Source organism: Telmatherina bonti (genome assembly GCF_933228915.1).
Source record: "Telmatherina bonti genome assembly, chromosome: 23".
In the NCBI taxonomy this organism is placed as follows: Eukaryota; Metazoa; Chordata; class Actinopteri; order Atheriniformes; family Telmatherinidae; genus Telmatherina; species Telmatherina bonti.
Window position 1 is genome coordinate 2253835 of NC_136632.1, and position 9167 is coordinate 2263001.

Sequence of the window (9167 nt, forward strand, 5' to 3'; positions counted from 1 at the left end):
TCATGGAGAGCTTTATATGTGAGGAGAAGAATTTTAAACTTTATCCTGGATTTAACAGGGAGCCAGTGTAGAGAGGCTAAAACTGGTGAAATATGATCTCTCCTGCTAGTCCTCATCAGAACCCTCGCTGCAGCATTTTGGATCAGATGGAGACTTTTCAGGGCATATTTGGGACAATCCATAAATAAGGAATTGCAGTAATCCAGCCTGGAAGTAATAAAGGCATGGACTCATTTTTCTGCATCTTTCTGAGACAAGATGCTCCTAATTTTTGCAATATTACGCAGGTGGAAGAAGGCGGTTCTAGAAACCTGTTTTAAATGTGAGCTAAAAGACAAGTCCTGGACAGTAATGACTCCAAGATCTGTCCACTTTGTCCACAAAGTGTCCACTGGCAATCCCTTTTTCCTTTACTCTTTGACCTGTGCTGATTAGTTCAGCTGGGTTTATTTAGTCCATATGTGTCACCTGCGTCTCATTGGGTTCTGTGTTTTTATACCCCTCACTTTTAGTTCTGCATTACCTCTTCATGGTTTTGTGCAGGAGCTATGTTGGTCTGATAATATAAATAAATAAATAAATAAATAAATAAATTCAACAAAAGAAACAAAAGGGTTCCTGGGACCTGATGATAGGATGGTGTATTGAGACCACTTTCCAGCGTAATGGCTGGGTTAAGAGGAGAAAGTGGAGGAAGATCTTTTACAATCACGGATGCCACTGGTCAGTGTTTTCCCTTCCAGAACTTTAATTGCTTAAAAGTTCATTTCAATATGACATGCTGAAATGCTATCATATTGCTGCTGTGTTCATGCTGTGCTCGGGCATTAGAATGACGTTTTTGCCCTGGCGCATCTGCTCTGTAAAATACAGGGTAGTGAGTGCACTTAAAGTACAAAAATGCAAAGTAATAAGTGTTTTTGGAAGAGTATAGCGTAAAATGATCCATAAAAATATTTTTGATGTCTGAAAGCTCAACCTGTAGTGTGTTGTTTAAATGCATTGCTAAAGGGCAGCTAATGCAGAAAGTGTCAACTTTTTTTTGAGTTGCTCATTGTGTACTTTTTTACTTTCAGTCAAGCGCGTGTCCTTTGTGCCACCGGGGGTACAGCAACCTCTCAAGCAGACTCACTTGGTGACAAACGTGGCAGAAAAAAATTTGTGCAACCTGGCAACAGGCCGCCGGACGTCAAAATGCCCAGTTCCGGGGTGCGGGTATAAACAGGCCCACCTGGAAAGGCACCTGTCTACCAATCACCCTGAGCTGGAAATGACCAAGTGGACAGAAATGTTAAGCCAGACCCGCTATAGTGAAGCACTCAGTGTGACAAAGCGGGTAAGGTGCCACCACTTGTCACTGTTTAACACGGAAACAGCAAACCATTTTATGTTTGAGTTACTCATACTCTTCTTTATCCTCTTAGTGGTAAGCAGACACCAACGAATCTGAGCAGGCGTAAAGCTTAAAGGGGGACTCTCAGTCATGCTAACACATGGTAGAGGGGAAAAAATTGATTAAATTTTGTAATAATGTCTGATAAACATCTACTATAGTAGAATTTATTTTTGGTCAGTGAGTAATCAAATAAAGTGAATTCAAAGGTTAATAAGAAGTGATCGGACAAGACAGGGTTTTGAGGAAATACTTTGAGCTTATCAGTCTCAATACCAGATGTTAGAACCAGATCAAGAGTATGACCATGAGAGTGAGTGGCTCCATGGACATTTTGTGAAAACCCAATTGAGTTTAGAATAGAGCTAAAGGAAATGTTTAAACTATCATTTTCATCGTCAACATGAATATTAAAATCACCTAGTACAATGACCTTATCAGTAGTCAGCACTAACTCAGACAAGAGATCAGAGAATTGGGTCAGAAACTCGGAGTAAGGTCCAGGTGGGCGATACACTAATGCTAAAAGGAGCGGTTTCTCTCAATTCCATTTTGGATGAGATAAATTTAATATCAGGAATTCAAAGGATTTATAGTTAGTTTTGAGTTTAGGATTAATTAATAATTCTGACTGAAAAATAGCTGCAACACCTCCTCCTCTGCCTGTAGTTCTAGGAATGTGAAAGTTTAAATAGTTAGCTGGCGTAGCTTCATTAATACTAACATAATCCTCTTGCTGTAACCAGGTTTCCGTAAGACAGAATAAATCAATGTGGTGATCACCTATCAAGTCATTGACTAATAAAGACTTATTTGGGAGGGATCTAATATTCAGTAGGCCACACTTTATTGTCTTATTTTCAGATTTTATTAGATCCATTGTTTTTATTTTCATGAGGTTTTCATGATTAACCCCAGAAGTGTTTTTGTGTTGTTTAATTCTTACTGCTGGGGAGTTGTATAAGGTCGGAATGGGGTTTTGGGTGGGCGGCGGCAGGTGGGAAGCTGCAGAAAAGTTAGGAACTGTGAGGAAGATCCAGGTGGACGGTAGACTACTACTCGGAGAAGTGGCTTCTCTGATTTCCATCTTGGGTGGGATAGACTCAGTCAGGTGTTCAAAGCTGTTGTAACTTTTATGTTTAGGACTAATCAATAGGTCTGATTTAAAGATAGCTGCCACACCTCCTCCTCGGCCTGTAGTTCCAGTGAGTGACTGGTACGAAATGTTCATCTGGTGAATTGTGCTGTCAGACACAATTCACCAGTTTTAGGTCATGTCAGACTGGAATATTTTCATTTGACAGCAGATCACTGAGATTTTTTGTCCTGTTGCTGCTTCGTGTGACCTTAACTGTGTTATGACTAAAGACAAGGATGACGTGTTTACAGTAGAAACTGGTCATTTTCCACCTACAAGTAGAAAAAATATTGCTGTGATTTTATGAGCAAATGAAGGAGAAAAGCAACCAATAACAGAAAACCGCAAAAATGACAGCGGGAAGATTCATTCATTATCCCAACCGTGTAGTTTGAAGGGTGGCGGGGAACACAGGCCACACAACCACTCACGCTCTCTCTCATGGGCCATTTTAGATTAACCAGTTAACCTAACATGCATGTCTTTGGACGGTGGGAGGAAGCTGGAGAAAACCAACACATACCCAGGGAGAACATACAAACTCCACACAGAAAGGCCACTGACCAAGCCTCGCCCCAGCCGAGGATCGAATCAGCGACCTTCTTGCTGTGAGGCCACTGTACCACCATGCAGCCCCCAGAGGGAAGATAGTTGATCATTTTCTTTCTCACTTTGCTACTAAATCCAACAACTGGTTATCTTACATCCATGCCAAGTTGAAAACTCGGTTGTGAGTTCGACTCTGTCTGGTCTGATGGGTGCCAGTAAAGCGACTAATCCAACCTTTCAAGCTGGTCTGTAACAACATGAACATGTCTGATAGGAGGAATGAACTTCAAGACAAGAGCGTATGCTCTCGCAGGGAAGACGGAAGGAGAACCGGAAACAGTCAAAGCTGGAGAAAAGAACTCCAGCTTTGACTGGAAATATTTGGATTACAATGCTGTCTTTACCCTGGGTACATGGCTCAGCAAGGATTTTCCAAAATGTCCAGAAATCATTTTAATTATTTATCAAACAAAAACTAAACTTTCTACAGTTACTATTGATCTCATATCAATAAACACATGATCTACTCCCTACTGGAAATAATATAACAAGCTTTCTTTAGTGAGAAATCATTCACTGAAAAGGAAGCCCTACAAGAGAATCAGGAAAATGTTCAGAAAGACGGCGTTAAGGTTGGAAATATACTAAATTCTTCATTAGAAATCACTATCAGCAGAAGTAAAGGTTTGGAAAAAGAAATGATTTACACAATGTTGTACAAGTTTTTTCACATTAAAAAAAATGTAAGGATAAAATTATGAGTCAGCATACAATGTTAGATAATTAAATCTATCTACACATACACAAGACGGATGTCTTGATATAATTGTTGAAGTAGCATGGTGACCTGGTTAGGGTAGGAGTTCATTTATAGAAGTCAACTTACACTATTCACAAAAATTTAGGGATATTCAGCTTTTGGGTGAAATTTCACAACAAGCCTAAAATGCATTCCAACCTGTACAGGTGAACTTAATGTGATCTTCTCTAAGCTTTTAAATGCACATGTCCAACTGTTAAATGTTTCAATAAATTTTGCACAAGTTGCTGTTCTCTAACAAGGAGCTTAACGGCAAAAATCCCGGCAGGTGTGTGATCCTTGAATTGACCAATAAATGTCCTGGTTCAAATAGAGCTGGTGTTTAAACAGTTGTCCTCATCATGCTGTTCACATTTTGACATCATGAGACCAAGACGACACCTAACAATGGAACAACAGTCCCTTGCCATTGCGATGCTTCAAACAGGACGTTCTCAGACAGAAGTGGCCACTGAGCTTGGAGTGTCACAGAGTGTCATCAGCAGGTTGCAACAGAGATATGGAGAGACTGGAAGAGTCACAGAAAGGCCTAGAAGTGGACGTCCTTTGGCCACATCCCGTGCTGATGACCGTTACATTGTGAACACTGCCCTGAGAAACCGGATGATGAATGCCACTCAACTCCAGGCACGTTTAAGAGAGGTGAGAGGCACCCAAGTGTCACGTCAGACCATTCCAAACCGTTTCCATCAGCGTGGTCTGCGTGCTAGACGACCTGCACGGGTACCTGACCACACCACCAGGCACAGGCATCATCGTCTTGCATGGGCCAGGGAGCATTTACGCTGGACGAGGAACCAGTGGGCCTCAGTGCTGTTCTCTGATGAAAGTCGATTCACACTGAGCAGAAATGATGGCCGGCAACGATGTTGGAGACGTCAGGGAGAGCGCTATGCATCAGCCACTGTTGTCACCAGGCCAGCTTTTGGTGGTGGCGGTGTTACAGTGTGGGCAGGGGTGTCCACTTGGTACAGAACTGCCCTACACTTTGTGAATGGTACAGTGACAAGCCCATACTACCTGAATAACATCATTAATCCAGTGATTGTGCCCCTACATGAACAGCACAGGCCTAATTTCATCTTCATGGACGACAATGCTCCTGCTCATCGAGGCCGCATCATCAGGGAACGGCTGTTGGAGACTGGTGGACCTCAAATGGAACGGCCTGCACTCTCTCCAGACCTGAATCCCATTGAAAACCTGTGGGATCAGCTGAGCCGTCGTGTAGAGGCTCGAGACCCTGCACCCCAGAACCTCAATGACCTGAGGGCTGCCCTTCAAGAAGAGTGGGATGCCATGCCTCAGCAGGCAATAAGTTGCCTTGTGAACAGCATGAGACGTCGTTGTCAAGCTGTAATTGATGCTCAAGGGCACATGACCAGATACTGAGACGTTCACATTTTTTGTTGTGGTGTAACTACCATTGTTGTTACCTTTTGTGTTGGATGTATTTTTTGAGATGAGGAAATCAGTAGTGCATCCTTCTACTTAAATGTCTTACTTTTATGATATTATATCACTGTAGCATGAACATATTGCATTTTCCATAAATTTCACCTGAAAGCCAAATATCCCTAACTTTTTGTGAGTAGTGTATTTGAAATATGCCTCAAGGGGAGAGATTACACAAGATTTATCTTCTATCTGCCTTTTGTTCATGTAAAACAATGTAAAGTCTAACTGAACATGAAATGGAATGAACAAATTAATTATAAGTGAATCCCTCCCAAATGGACAAAAATAAAATCCATGGACTGCAGTCAGAAGGAGGGGTATCTATAAAATCTGTCCGAGGGTCAGATTCTGCGTGCAAATAGAACAAGAGGAACAAAATACTGCAAACTGTCATTAGTTAGAAAAAAGTAACTTCACATTAGCTGTGATGGCCTGCTGAGCTGTCCAGGGTGTACCCCGCTTTTCGCCCGTAGACTGCTGGCATAGGCTCCAGCTCCCCTGCGACCCTTCATCAGGCTAGGTGGTTAGGATGATGAATGGATGAAACTTCACATTAGTTAATTGTCATGAAGTCAGTATTGATAAAATATCAGGTGATCTAAAAATGTCTAAGTTCACAGTAGAATTCAGTAAAAACTTTATTCTGAACAAGGAAGCCTCACAACTTCTTGTCAAGTTATTTAAGATGAAGTTATTGATCCAAGTCAAAGTGTTTGTAACTTGTCTCTGGAGGAATTAAAGAAGGTTGCAGTGAAAGTAAAAGATGAGAAATGACCAGGAAACGATGGCTTCGCAGCGGGTTTCACCAAGTGATGAAGGTTAACTTCCAACTTCATCACATCAGGAAAATAGTCTCTGAACCGGACAAAGATCTTCTCTCTTTAGGAAATTCTCATGTTTGCTGAAGGTTAAACGACATTTTCAAACCATCGTAGATGAAAGTCAGCCTGGTTGCATGCACACACACACACACACTCGCCTGATGTCAGACTTGATAGATTACAGGGATCTTCTGACAGATTATGGCTTTGTTCTAGTCATACATACTGCATATACAAAGCTTTAGACACTTATTTCGCTTTTGGAAGCTGCTTTAAAAAGCTGTTTAGACATCGCACGACTGTTGTAGAGGCAAGGATGTAATTCTGTAAGTCTGTCACTAGAGGGTAATGTGTGTGTGTGTGTGTGTGTGTGTGCCTGGAGCTGAGTGATTGCCTAATTGCTGTGTCTGTCTGAGATTTTGGTTGTGCTTGGTACATAGAGGTGATGGTGGATGCTGATATTTTCTGTTGACCGGATTTCTTAGTTTACATAAGTCCAGTTTGCAAATTCTGAGTAAAAAATTCATCAAATAGTGAATCTTTAACTAAGAGGGTAAATAGTTAACTGCAAGAGATTCCTGATCCTCTTTATTTGGATTTAGCGCGTCTGACAGACTCCTGTAATCACCCCTCAGTGACTAATTTTGGCCGTCACATTATAACATTAATGTCCAGAAAACAGGTTGATCCAGCAGATCAGTCTTTTTTTTATGCAACAGATGTCTTTGTCACTGGTCTTTGTCTCAAACTCTGGCTTCCAGTGGGACCACTTTAATAAACATGCAGGAAGAGGCTTCAGCTGGTTTGTCTACAAGTATGTCTTACATATTTTTATTACAAAAAAAGTTCAGATGTTTCCAGCACTGGGCCTTTAATGTTCCCACTAACAGAAAGGCCAGAGAAAATGTTTCTCTGTGTTTTTCTGTTTGTTTTGGACAAGAATAAACAGAATAAATGTTTTAGCGACTGGTTGAGATGTTAAAAAGAAGTTAATAAGGTGTCAAAAGTGTTATAACACACACTTAGTTTGGGTTTTACGGACCCAAACCAGCTGGTTGAGACGTTCAGGCAGGTTTATTTCCACAAGTTTGTAAAGAAATTCCTCACTGCAGATTTACCTCGACGAGATGGTAGAGCAGGACCTTAAAGGGTTCCTTCATGGATGGAAAGGGGATAAATGTGTCTCATCATGATGGACTTCCAGACATCTCACACAGTCTTTTAAATATGTTGGATTTAAAACTTTATTATTGAAAAAAAACCCCATTGTTTTTGTGAAATATATCAAGTACAAAAACCAATAATTTTTCTGTGATAACCGTGTTAAAAATGATTTTTTATAACTCTGAATTGAAAAACACAGGTAAGGTCTATTCAGGGGTCCTGGAGAGGAGGGTCCGCCGGATAGTCGAATCCCGGATTGAGGAGGAGCAGTGTGGTTTTCGTCCTGGTCGCGGAACAGTGGACCAGCTCTATACCCTCTTTGGGATCCTGGAGGGGGCATGGGAGTTTGCCCAACCAGTCTACATGTGCTTTGTGGACCTGGAGAAGGCGTTCGACCGTGTCCCCCGGGGGCTCCTGTGGGGGATACTCCGGGAGTATAGGGTACCGGACCCCCTTGTACGGGCTGTCCGGTCCCTGTACGACAGGTGTCAGAGCTTGGTCCGCATTGCCGGTAGTAAGTCGGATTTGTTTCCGGTGAGGGTTGGACTCCGCCAAGGCTGCCCTTTATCACCGATTCTGTTCATAACGTATATGGAGCTCGGTCATCCGGGAGGAGATCAGAGTAGAGCCGCTGCTCCTCCGCATCGAGAGGAACCAGTTGAGGTGGCTCGGGCATCTGGTCAGGATGCCTCCTGGACCTCCCTGGTGAGGTGTTCCAGGCACGTCCCTCTGGGAGGAGACCCCGGGGAAGACCCAGAATGAACTGAATGAAAACAGCAACCTTCCACGATGCTGAATTATGAACTATTCCATGCTGACTGTGCAGCACAAACCGATCTGACAAGGAAACATCCGCTGTAACCCACCAGAAATATGTGACTGTTCCAATAAATGGAACAAATATGAAAAACAGAACATGGAACTTGAAACATCTCAGACCAAAAATCTGACCCGTTTCACCGCCATGTTCTTCTGGAATCATGTTCAGACATGCACTGGAAACAGCAATACATATTTTATACAAAGTTAACTTCCGTGAGGTTCTGATGGAGTTCTGTAATGAACTTTTATTTATTTGGTATTTCTAAGAATCTAATGAATGTTTTGTCTTTGGTAAAATATAAATTTATTCTGGTTTTTATGCCGTATAACCACATCTCCCGACACTAAGAATGAACTGAAACAGTATTTTAAAGTTGACAAAGAAATACAAAAACTGTCCGAACTTTGTTTTTTTTAATATAAATCTATTTGGAAATGTCCAAAGATCGCTGGTTGGACCCCACCTAGTCTCCATCCTGGTGCATCTCCATGGCAGCAGGTTGGTGCAGGTGGGTGGTGTTGCTCAGCACCAACCATAGATACCCAACGATGATGATGACGATGTATTGAACAGTGTTGCATTAATCTAATCAATCACTGCATTCATCTTTTTTTTAGTGTATTAAACACCTTTTGTCTGTTTGCAGTCTTTGTACCAAACACCATTATTTCTTCCACCAGTAAAACCTCTAGTGGACCCTTGAGACCAGTTCCAGTTGGGATGTTTCGTCTCATTTGTCATCAAGAATCATCTTCAGCTTATTTTCTGCGACGGGTCGTTTTACTGGACTCTCTGCGGTCCGACGCAGATCTTGTCATCTCACAGCGTCACATGATCTGCTGCACGTACGAGATGTTTCATCTGAACCCGTCAAACTAAATCATTCCATCATGTGAAAAACTGAGGAAGATGAAGGTCTCGCGCTGCAGGACTGATGACTGGCAGGCACGCACGCACGCACGCACGCACGCGCACAAACAGTAACACACGCACGCGCACAA